This window comes from Lolium rigidum, chromosome 3 (assembly GCF_022539505.1).
Source record: "Lolium rigidum isolate FL_2022 chromosome 3, APGP_CSIRO_Lrig_0.1, whole genome shotgun sequence".
NCBI lineage: Eukaryota > Viridiplantae > Streptophyta > Magnoliopsida > Poales > Poaceae > Lolium > Lolium rigidum.
Window position 1 is genome coordinate 60,930,995 of NC_061510.1, and position 12,840 is coordinate 60,943,834.

Below are 12,840 nucleotides of genomic sequence, written 5' to 3' on the forward strand. Positions count from 1 at the left end.
GTAAGATTAAATATCCTGCTGACTTTTTGGTACTTGGTTCTGCTGCTAGTGATTATTGTCCTATCATTTTTGGTAGACCTTTTCTAAATACTTGTGGAGCTATTATAGATTGCAAGAAAGAGAAAATTTTGACTAAATTTGCTGGTGAATCTTATGAGTTTAACTTCTCTAAATTTACCAAAACTCCTTATAAAGCTGATTTGCCTAGTGATGATTTTAAAATGGAGCAAGTGTGCATCTATTGTTCTTGTTCCTAATAATCCTTTGCAGCAACATTTGGAGAATAGCGAGAGTGAAGTTTTTAGGAAAGAAAGAGATGAGCTTGAGGAAATTTTTCTTCGCCAACCTATTCTCAAGCATGATTTACCGGTGGAAGATTTGGGTACAACACACCGCCACCAAAGGAAGATCCTGTTTTTGATTTAAAGCCTTTGCCTGATAATCTTAAATATGCTCATATTGATGATAAGAAAATATATCCTGTTATTATTAGTTCTAAGCTTTCAGAGATTGAGGAAGAAAGGTTATTGGAAATATTGAAGAAACTAACCTTGTTCTTAATTGGGAGAAATGCCACTTTATGGTTAATGAAGGAATTGTATTGGGACATAAAATTTCCGAGAGAGGTATTGAAGTTGATAGAGCTAAAGTTGAAGCAATTGAGAAGATGCCCTATCCTAGGGATGTTAAAGGTATTCGTAGTGTTCTTGGTCATGTTGGGTTTTATAGGAGATTTATTAAAGATTTCTCCAAGATTTCAAAGCCTCTTACTAATCTTCTTCAAAAAGATGTACCTTTTGTTTTTGATGATGATTGTAAGGAAGCTTTTGAAACTCTAAAGAAAGCCTTAACAACTGCTCCTGTAGTTGAACCTCCTGATTGGAACTTACCATTTGAAATTATGTGTGATGCTAGTGATTTTGCTGTAGGCGCTGTTCTTGGACAACGAGTAGATAAAAAATTAAATGTTATTCATTATGCTAGTAAAACTCTTGATGCTGCTCAAAGAAATTATGCTACTACTGAAAAAGAATTGTTAGATGTAGTCTTTGCTTGTGATAAGTTTAGATCCTATATTGTTGATTCAAAAGTTAAGATTCATAGTGATCATGCTGCAATTAGATATCTTATGACAAAGAAAGATGCTAAGCCAAGGCTTATTAGATGGGTACTTCTTTTGCAAGAATTTGATTTACATATTATAGATAGGAAAGGTGCTGATAATCCTGTTGCTGATAATTTATCTAGATTGGAAAATATTACTTATGATCTTGTTCCTGTTAATGATAGTTTTCCAAATGAACAATTGGCTGTAATAAAGGTGAACTCGCGAGACAGTCCTTGGTATGCTGATTATGCTAACTTTATTGTTTCCAAGTACTTGCCTCCAACCTTTTCAGCTCAGCAAAGGAGGAAATTCTTTTATGACTTGAGGCATTATTTTTGGGATGACCCACACTTATATAAAGAAGGTGTTATCACCAGAATTTGACCGAGTCAGAGGTGGGCCGCGATCAAGATGGACTTGAAGATATATACAGGGAAGAAATACGTGAATCGGCCTTTTATACCAAGTTGGGCTTGTTTGCCCACGTATCTGTAACATATTAGATCGCATCTTAGTTTAGAAGTTAGAATCTTACTCGTGCACGGTTTGGTGCACGCCCACATTAGAAAGTCCGTTGGACTATAAATATGTATCTAGGGTTTATGGAATAAACAACAACCAACGTTCAACCACAAACAAATCTCGGCGCATCGCCAACCCCTTCGTCTCGAGGGTTTCTACCGGTAAGCACCATGCTGCCTAGATCGCATCTTGCGATCTAGGCGGCACTAAGCCTGCCCACGTTGTTCATGCGTTGCTCGTACTAAAGCCTTTTTGATGGCGAGCAACGTAGTTATCTTAGACATGTTAGGGTTAGCATTGTTCTTCATATTACATGCTTTCGTAGTGCAACCCTTGCATGTCTAGCCGCCCTACACCTATCTTAGGTGTAGGGGCGGCACCCGCTTGATCATAGTTTAGTAGATCTGATCCGTTACGGTTGCTCCTTGTTCATCAAGGATTAGTTTAACATCCGCAATAGTTAGGCCTTACAAAGGGTCGGAGGATCCGGCGGCGTGTAGGGTGGCGTTTGCTAGTCCTAGAACGGATGTTCCGGGGATCAACCTCGTGTTGGTTTTTAGGCCCTGTCTAGGATCGGCTTATGGTCACCGTGCGCGAGCGCGAGGCCCAATCCTGAGTAGGATGATCCGATTATGCGGTGAAAACCCTAAATCGTCGTAGATCTCATTAGCTTTACCTTGATCAAGCGGGACCACCATATATTCGGACACCTCGTCGAATCATGGGTGGATCGGCTCTTTGAGCCGATTCACGAGATAACCCGAGAGCCGATCGAGGCTCGTATTTAATGTTTACGTGTGTGCCCTGCGAGGAAACTAAGCGAGGCATCATCCACACCTTCCTGACCAGGTATAGGTCAGGTGGCACGCCCTTGTGATAAACATCGGCGCGTGCGACCAGGAGGCTTTGCGGGCCGTCGCTCTGAGGGACTGGGGCCAGCCGCAGCCCTAGTTGTTCCCGGCTCTACCGTGTTGCCCGTCTCTGCCCGCCAGGGGGTTTCTGACGTCAACACATTCTGGCACGCCCGGTGGGACGACCTTCGACATCCGTAACATCGCCATCTACATCCGAGATGGTGGAAGACGCTCCGGTCACGTACGAGGATCTGCCTGATGAACTCAAGAAGAAGCGTGACGAGATCAAGGCAACCCTCGAAGCCGAACTCATCGGCTCCTTCCACCGAACCCGCTCCCATGGCGTCAGGTGGAAGGGTTTCACACCTGAAGGCGCACTCGATGGAGTGGACCTTTCCGCCCCGTCGGAAGAACGCACCAGGTCGCTGCGGCAGGAAATCAACTACATGGTGGCTCATTCGCTGCACCGCCACTCTGAGAGCCTGGTGAACACCTTGGAGCGTGTCGCTCTGCGCGTCGTCAAGGAAATCATGAGCCACCGGTACTCCCCGTCGGGACCGGCTCTGGGGACTTTCAAAGGAGAGATGCCGCTCCAGCCCCAGCCGTTCGCATGGGCAGCGCCGGAACTGCCGAACTCATCGGCATACGTCGTCTACAAGATTGGTGGTGATCCTAGCGACTACCAATTCCTACCTGAGGCACCCAAGGAGATCCCGCACGGATACGCGTGCGCATACGTGCCGGACTGCAACGCCTGGGCACTCTCGAACCAGGCTGCAATATCAGGGACCTCTGGAACGGCGGGAGGAACGTCGGGAGCTGATCTCGAGAAGCAATCGTGGCTAGCTAAGTACGCCACTCCGAAAAACCTCCAGAGCCCAGCTCTTGCGGTTGGCTCGGAACCGGAAAAGCAAGCATGGCTGGTTAAGTATGCCACCCCGGCGAATCTTCGGGGTTCGACACCTTCAGCCATCACAGCGGATCAGATTTGTGCAATTCTGAAAGATCAGTTCGGTATGATGCCGAAAAGGAAGGCGTTCGGCTACACCAAGCCGTACCCCAACAACTACGAACTGATCCCGCTGCCACCCAAATATCGGCTCCCGGACTTCACGAAGTTTAGTGGATCAAGATGGGTCCAGCTCCATCGAGCATGTGAGCCGATATTTGGCACAGTCGGGCACGATCTCGGCGTCGGACGAGTTGCGCGTGAGGTTCTTCGCATAGTCCCTCACAGGATCGGCTTTCGAGTGGTACACATCGCTACCACCGAACTCCATCCAGACTTGGAAGCAGTTGGAAGAGCAGTTCCATGAGCAGTATCACTCAGAGGCTTCCGATGTTGGGATTGCCGATCTAGCGCAAGTACGACGAAGCGCGGGGAGACGGTGGCGAGAATACGTCCGGCGCTTCAGGACCATTAGGAACCGATGCTTTTCGGCTCATATAAGTGAAAAAGAAACGATCGAGTTGGCGGTGGTGGGTCTCTCATCATCAATCAAGGACGTGGCCTCCCAAGCAGACTACCCTTCGTTGGCGCACATGGTGCAAAAGCTGTCAGCATATGAACAACGCCACCCAGATGTTTACCAGGACAAATTCAAGCGGGTGGTGACTTTGGTTGAGGCAGACGAAGATGAAGGTGCTGCGGGAGATCGGGAGATAGCAGTGGCTGAATGGACTCGAGCGACGGGCCCCGTGACCTGCAAATGGGTGAAGCCACAAGGCCCTCCAAAAGGGTTCGATTTCGACGTGACCAAGACGGAGCAGATTTTTGATCTCTTACTCACGGAGAAGCATATAAAGGTACCCGAAGGCCACAAGTTCCCCACGGTGCAAGAGCTGAACGGAAAGCCATACTGCAAGTGGCATAACACGTTCTCCCACACCACCAACGACGGCAGGGTGTGGCGGCAGCAGATCCAAATGGCGATAGAAAATGGACGGTTGATTTTTAACCAGTACGCCATGAAGGTCGACACACACCCCTTCCCCGCCGTAAACATGGTGGAGTATACTTACCACGGAGGATGCCAGCCGGATTTCTCGTGCCAAATCAATATGGTAGATCTTGGACACCACGCTCGGCAAGGATGGAGATGAGGGCAGCTGCTCTCATAGCAAAGATACGAGAGGAAGCCGCTCCACGCGATCGGCTCCGCCAAGATGGCAAGCGCTACGTAACAGAGGGAGAAGTGAAGAACATAAGATATCAGCGACCTCTCTCTGATCACCTCCTCAACAAGTATGTGAGTCAGTACGACCAACGCCGACGGTCAAGCGATGATGATGAAAGAGATCGTCTGGCTAGAGAAGCCAGAAGACATCGTCGGCATAATCGCGATGAGGAGGAGCACGAGCGTTGTGCCAAGGAAAGGGCAAGGGAGCAAGACGACGAGGACAGGCACTGGGATTGTCCCTTCTTCAGGCACTGCTGGGATTCAGGAATGAGCCGATTGCCAACAATCGGCAATTGCCCAGAATGCAACCGGAAGAAGAAGGAGGCAGCCAACGTGTCCGTGTTCGAGCGCTTAGGACCTCTCCCGCCACAGAGCAAACGAGCTGAGTCCCCTCGGTTGAGAGATCTCGAAGATTCGAAGACGAGGGAGAAGAAGAAGACAGGTATCACCGGCCAAGGTGGTGCCCTGATGGACTCAGCCGTTCCCAGAAACGTAGGGTTCAACGATTGCGCGGCCTGGAAGAAGCCGAGAGGTTATACTTGCATACATTGAGGAAGGCAAGGCCTGATCTGGCTGCGAAGGTTCAGCGAACTCTGGATGAAGAGGGTCGTCCACGGAAAATGGAGTGGCGCCCCAAGCAAAGGAAAGCCGATGATGAAACATCGGCTGGCACAAACATGGTACTCGTTCTTCCGACAAAGCTTAGCGCTCCACGATTACACGATGCACTCAAGGTGGGCGACAGTAAGCGCACCAACATGATAAAGTCAGAAATTGGGCTGGTTTCATCTACCGGCCTGAACGAGTAGCAAGAGCACGTCAGTAAGCAAACGTGGCGAGGCTGATCCTTGTGATCGGCCCCAAAAAATTTATGAAGGGACATTACAAAACCTTCACCGAGCAGGCAACGTGGAGGCCGATTCCGGCAATCGGCCAAAATTATCCTCACCAACCATTCTGCCTGGGTTCAACATGTTATCCAACAGAGCCGATACCATCAATTCTCTTGACAGAATCGGCTCGGGGGGGCACCCAGGTGGATAAAACACGAGGATATGCAGTGAAGTGTCTCATTCTTTGATGATGGGCAGTAAGGTATGGAGGCCGATTTTAAATCGGCCAGTAAAAAAAAACAACAAAAATCACAGCCGATGAGCAGACATCGACTTCAGAATATAAAACATACGGAGAATACGGTATGGAATTGCAGCCGATGCACAGACATCGACTTCAGAATATAAAAGCCGATGCGTGGCGATCGACTCAAGAGGAATAACTGTTAAGAGCAGGAAGAGAGACTATGATGGGAGAACTCCTCAATGGAGTGGTTCGATAGTTCGATGGCTCGGATCTTCTCTCCAAGAACAATGCTGAGAACAGCAGGGATGTGCAAATCAGGGTAAGGAAGGAGCTGATCTGACCTGCAAGGCGCGAGAAGTAGATTGAAGAAGCTCGGGGGGCAGCTCACCCTGAAGGTTCTCTGCTTTGGGGCTACGTCATGATTTGAGGCTGATAGCGGCACAGGTGGCTGATTCGCCTTGATTAAGGCTCGGGGGGCAGCCGATTTGGTTGGAATCGGCTAGCCCTACGACACAACTGGACTGGAGAGTGGTGCTCTGTTGCAGAGACAGTTCCAGGGCTCTTTTAAAAACGCCTGCTCAAAGACCAAGTCGCCGGCTTATTAAGATCGGCTGTGCCATCGTCATCGGCAGAGCTGGCTAGCTTGGAGGGATGGCTAAGTTGGCCTGTCTCGCAGATTATCGTGAAACTAATGCGTTGCCATCAGTCACTAGGCATGGATTAGGCCAACAGTCGACAAACTCAGCATGAAAGAAATCGGCGAAATCAAGTTAAAGGAATTCTTCATTAGTATTGGGATTTCTTACAATGGGGAGCCGATTGCTCAAGGAAGGAAGAACAAAAGAAGGGTGTATTGACCAATCTACTACTGCTAGGCCTATACTAGTAGATCCTAATCTACGGGCCATCACTGCCCTCATCGTCATCCTCGGAACTCTCATCGGCACTTGCTGCCGATGGGCTCCTCGTCGCTACTCCCGTAGCCCTCCACGGGGCTTCATCCCCGTCTTCATCGTCGCTCGTTGTCGTCGTCCCACCACATGCGGAGGCGTTTCGCCGGCGGGTAGCCCTCGAGGGAGTCGTCGTCGTTGTCGTCTTCCTCTCCCTCTTCTTCGGAGGTGGGGCAGCCGTCCCGGGAGAACCGGTCGTCCTCGCTTTTGACTCCGGTTCCCGTCGGCGAGGAACTGAAGATCTTCGTCCCCGCTGGTCAAGGACTTGTCGTCCTTAGACCAAATGGAGGAGGCATGGCTCTCCTCGTCCCAGTCTTCTGGGGCACGAATTTCCGGCGGCGTCTCGCGGGAGGAGTCGGACTCGTAAGAAAGCTCGGAGGAGGAGGAAGAAGACATGGCGGCACAGAGGGTTTTTGGGTGTTGAGGCGAGGAGGACGAAGGAGATGCAGGCTGTTTAGAAAGGTTAAATAAAGGGGATATGAGAGCGATTCAATGCCACAGCAGTTCCCGAGGAGATGTTGCCCAACAGGAGAGTTTTGCGGCCACGTGGAGAAGTGGAAGGGGCAAGACATCGTGATGAGGATTCTGCGGCAGTTCTGCTCTGCCACGACATGACCCGACGAAAGAAGAGCATAATGATTTTGGAAATGTCATTTCCAAAACCAGGGGGGCATGTGTTATCACCAGAATTTGACCGAGTCAGAGGTGGGCCGCGATCAAGATGGACTTGAAGATATATACAGGGAAGAAATACGTGAATCGGCCTTTTATACCAAGTTGGGCTTGTTTGCCCACGTATCTGTAACATATTAGATCGCATCTTAGTTTAGAAGTTAGAATCTTACTCGTGCACGGTTTGGTGCACGCCCACATTAGAAAGTCCGCTGGACTATAAATATGTATCTAGGGTTTATGGAATAAACAACAACGTACCAACGTTCAACCACAAACAAATCTCGGCGCATCGCCAACCCCTTCGTCTCGAGGGTTTCTACCGGTAAGCACCATGCTGCCTAGATCGCATCTTGCGATCTAGGCAGCACAAGCCTGCCCACGTTGTTCATGCGTTGCTCGTACTCGAAGCCTTTTTGATGGCGAGCAACGTAGTTATCTTAGACATGTTAGGGTTAGCATTGTTCTTCATATTACATGCTTTCGTAGTGCAACCCTTGCATGTCTAGCCGCCTTACACCTATCTTAGGTGTAGGGGCGGCACCCGCTTGATCATAGTTTAGTAGATCTGATCCGTTACGGTTGCTCCTTGTTCATCAAGGATTAGTTTAACATCCGCAATAGTTAGGCCTTACAAAGGGTCGGAGGATCCAGCGGCGTGTAGGGTGGCGTTTGCTAGTCCTAGAACGGATGTTCCGGGGATCAACCTCGTGTTGGTTTTTAGGCCCTGTCTAGGATCGGCTTATGGTCACCGTGCGCGAGCGCGAGGCCCAATCCTGAGTAGGATGATCCGATTATGCGGTGAAAACCCTAAATCGTCGTAGATCTCATTAGCTTTACCTTGATCAAGCAGGACCACCATATATTCGGACACCTCGTCTGAATCATGGGTGGATCGGCTCTTTGAGCCGATTCACGAGATAACCCGAGAGCCGATCGAGGCTCGTATTTAATGTTTACGTGTGTGCCCTGCAGAAACTAAGCGAGGCATCATCCACACCTTCCCGACCGGGTATAGGTCAGGTGGCACGCCCTTGTGATAAACATCGGCGCGTGCGACCAGGAGGCTTTGCGGGCCGTCGCTCTGAGGGACTGGGGCCAGCCGCAGCCCTAGTTGTTCCCGGCTCTACCGTGTTGCCCGTCTCTGCCCGCCAGGGGGTTTCTGACGTCAACAGAAGGAGTGGATGGTATTCTGCGAAGGTGTGTTCCCGAATATGAACAACAAGAAATATTGAGTAAATGTCATGGTAGTGCTTATGGAGGACATCACGCCGGAGATAGAACCGCGCAAAAGGTTCTACAATCAGGTTTTTATTGGCCAACTCTCTTCAAAGATGCAAGGAAGTTTATTTTATCTTGTGATGAATGTCAAAGGGTTGGTAATATCTCCGGACGCAATGAAATGCCTATGAATTATACTCTTGTTATTGAACCGTTTGATTGTTGGGGATTTGACTTCATGGGACCTTTTCCGTCTTCGGAAGGTAACACTCATATACTTGTTGTCTGTTGATTATGTTACTAAATGGGTGGAAGCCATACCTACAAAAAGTGCTGATGGTGAGACCTCTTTAAGAATGCTTTTAGATATTATTTTTCCTAGATTTGGAGTTCCTAGATATATTATGACTCGATGGAGGTTCTCATTTTATTCATGGAGGTTTTAGAAAAACTCTTGCTAGGTATGGTATTAATCATAGAATTGCTTCCGCTTATCACCCTCAAACTAGTGGTCAAGTAGAATTATGAAATAGAGAGATTAAATCTATTCTGGGAAAGACCGTTAATAAATCTAGAAAGAATTGGGCTAGTAAATTGAAGGAAGCACTATGGGCTTATAGAACTGCTTATAAAAATCCCATGGGAATGTCACCTTATAAAATGGTTTATGGAAAAGCTTGTTATTTACCTTTAGAACTAGAGCACAAAGCTTATTGGGCTGTTAGAGAATTAAATAAAGATCCTAAACTTGCCGGTGATAAGAGGTTGTTGCAATTAAGTTCTTTAGATGAATGGAGAAGTGAAGCTTATGAAAATGCTAAACTCTTTAAAGAGAAAGTTAAGAAATGGCATGATAGAAGGATTATCAAAAGAAAGTTTAATATTGGGGATAAAGTTCTATTGTATCGGTCTCGTCTCAGATTCTTTGCAGGGAAATTACTCTCGAAATTGGAAGGACCATATGTTGTTGAGGAGGTGTATCGTTCAGGAGCAATTAAAATTAGCTCTCTCCAAGGCAATGCTACGCAAGTGGTGAATGGACAAAGACTCAAGCATTATATCTCGGGTGATTCTTATAATGTTGGTGTTGATATTATTCAAGTGGAAACACCGGAGGCTTTCATCAAAGGACAAATTGACAGTCCGCCAGAACTCGACTTTGAATAGGTAACAGTACTGGTAATGAAAAGTTCGCAATTTACTTTCCGAACAATATTTTTGCTGTTTTTGGAAAATATGAAAAATTACGAGATCGAAACGGAGTGGAAAAGACGCACGAGGGCGTGCCCCCACAGGCCGGCGCGGGCCCCAGCATGGCCGCGCCGCCCTGTGAGCTGGGCCCCTCGTCGCCCCTCTCCGACTCTTGTTCGATCTGGTACTTTCCTTCTGACGTAAAAATTACTGCTATATAATCCCCCGGACCCCTGGAGGTCCGTATATCGTTTTCTCGACGTGTTTTGTTTCGAGCTGTTTTCTGCCAGGATCTGCTTCAGATCTGGATCCACCATGTCTTCGTCGGGAACTCAGAAGGACATCTTCTTTGAGGACGTCGTCAACCCGTACATGAACGAGCTGAAGATGCACCCCAAAGAATTGCTGCTCGTAGATGGAGAGTTGCAGATCAACGATGTCCAGGGTCCTAAAGGAGAAGGAAGCTTGGAAGACAGGGTGGAGAAACTGGAACAAGAGGTCTTCAACTACAAGAAGATGGCTGAGCGTGAAGTGGACATCTTCCACAAGATTGTGTCTGAACTTATTGACGGACACAAGAAGGAGACTCGCAAAATTGTGGGACGATATCTTCTCGCTTCACGACACCACCAACAAACTCCAAGCTCAACTCTATGATGTTCATAATCAAAACTGTGAGTATGAAAGCAGGTTTAAGCGCATAAGTTATGCTGCTAGTTTCAGGGTTCCGGAGACCAGGATGTCTTTTGTTGATGGAGAGCCTCTTCCTTGGAAGTCTGAAGACGGGAATTCATCACCACCATCGCCAAAGGATTGATTCATCATCGGTATTGGCATCCCCTTGGTTTGTTCCAAGCTTGGGGGAGTGCCGCGGTATCACATCATCACTACCTTTTACTTTTTACTATCAAGTAGTGTCATATCATGAGTAGGGAAGTTATCATATAAGATGGGTTGTAGTGTGGAAGTATCTCTCCTTTAGTTGGTTGTCTATGTATCCCTTGGTGTGAGTTATCGTTATGAAATATTAATGAGAAGTTTTATCATATACATATTGCACATCTTATTTTAGTTTGCAATCTCTATTATATGATTGATCTTGTTGTTAAGTATTGGTATCACTTTGGGAGCATCAAATAAATCTATTTGGTTTTGGCAAACTTAGCAATGGTCAATAGCAATAACACTTTGAGTTTAAGAAGAATAGAGGAAATCGAATGAAGCTCGGTGATCACATGGGTACGTGAGCACGCACCCGCGAAGTGACACGTGTCTAACGACGTTAGTCTGCCCCGTGAGGTTAATAGTTTATAAAAAAAGGAAAGCTCCACCCACGTTCGTTTCCTTGATGTCTATCCTCACCACCATGCTACACATTGGATTCCCCTGCACATCCTAGCAAAGAAATTGGGAGGAGGTGTCCTCAACCAGCGGGCGGGCGGCAGCGCCCGGCCGTTGACCCGATGTCCGGCGGCGGCGGAGGGATCGAGGGCGAATCCCCACCACGGCGGCGCCCCCTGACGGTGCTCCCCCTTATCGCGCTCATCTTCTACGACGTCTCGGGCGGCCCGTTCGGCATCGAGGACTCGGTCCGCGCCGGCGGCGGCGCGCTGCTGCCTCACCAACACCGGCTACGTCGCGTGGGTCTCCGCCGCGTTCGGCCTCACGGCGGCCTTCCTCGTCGGCTTCACCAAGTGGGCGTCTGGAACCCTCGACAACGCGCTCTACCGGTGCTATTCCTCGACTACCTCCGCTCCGGCGGCCTCGCGCAGCCCGGGCCGCTCCGCTCGCTCGCCGTGCTCGTGCTCACCGCCGCGCTCACCTACCTCAACTACCGCGACCTCCACCTCGTCGGCCTCTCCGCGCTCTTCCTCACCGCCTTCTCCCTCTCCCCGTTCGTCGCGCTCACCGCGCTCGCCATCCCCAAGATCCACCCTTCCCGCTGGCTCGCGGTCGATCCCAAGGCCATTGACCCGCACGGCTACTTCAACTCCATGTTCTGGAACCTCAACTACTGGGACAAGGCCAGCACGCTCGCCGGCGAGGTCGACGAGCCCAGGAAGACGTTCCCCAAGGCGGTGTTCGGCGCCGTGGGGCTCGTCGTCGGCGCGTACCTCATCCCGCTCCTGGCCGGCACCGGCGCGCTGCCGGCGGAGACCGCGGCGGAGTGGACGGACGGGTTCTTCTTCAAGGGCGGGCAGCGGATTGGCATGCCCTGGCTGCGCGTCTGGATCCAGGCCGCTGCGGCCATGTCCAACATGGGGCTCTTCGAGGCCGAGATGAGCAGCGACTCCTTCCAGCTCCTCGGCATGGCCGAGATGGGCATGATCCCGGCCATCTTCGCCCGCAGGTACCTCAGCGGAGCAAATAGTGACCATTGATCTTTTGTGACTGAAGATCAAGGAAGAAAAATCCATGCGGGGAAGATCTCACGGGCAGCTACAGGCTAGCGCGCAGGCATTTGTGGGTATCGACCTGTATCAGCTGGATTTCGTGGTGTCCTTTATCATGCTTTGTTTTGGAGAAGAAATCGATTTGGTTTTCATCTGTACAGAAAAAGTTAACAATTTATTGGCTTTTGCAAGTTCAGTGTTCTTTTATCTAATGATGAATGATTCTAGGGGATACTAATTAATTAGCACGTGCTCGTTGATTTTGAGTTCGAGTATGGAGTGTTTAGTTAATTAGAGTTAGGGATTTATTTTGTTCTGTCTCGTTATGTAAATTGGAGTAGATAATTAGCAGCCGAGCGGGGAAAGTGGAGAGGAGGCGCGGTGGACGCTGACAGTTGCTAGTGGAGCGAGTTTCAAAGCCGCGCTTCAGAGGCCGGGCCGTTTTTTAAAGTAATATACTACTCACTTCGTATGGCCCACATGACGATAGCCAGAAAACTTGTTCACGTCGTTTGCCCGCCGTGAGCCGGAAGGAGAATCTCAAAGTTGATCCAACGATTGCTAGACCGTGCTCACGTACCCCTCTAGTCACCAAATCCACTCTCTAGAGGAAATACATGTAGAAGATGTTATTATCTTTCTTATCAGTTCTTAGCTTAGTATTCTGAA

At 49.0% G+C, this 12,840-nt stretch overlaps 1 pseudogene; it reads left to right on the plus strand.

The window, feature by feature from the left end:
• Positions 1–11,241: 11,241 nt before the first annotated feature.
• Positions 11,242–12,159, plus strand: LOC124694897 (annotated as a pseudogene).
• The last annotated feature ends 681 nt before the right edge of the window (positions 12,160–12,840 follow it).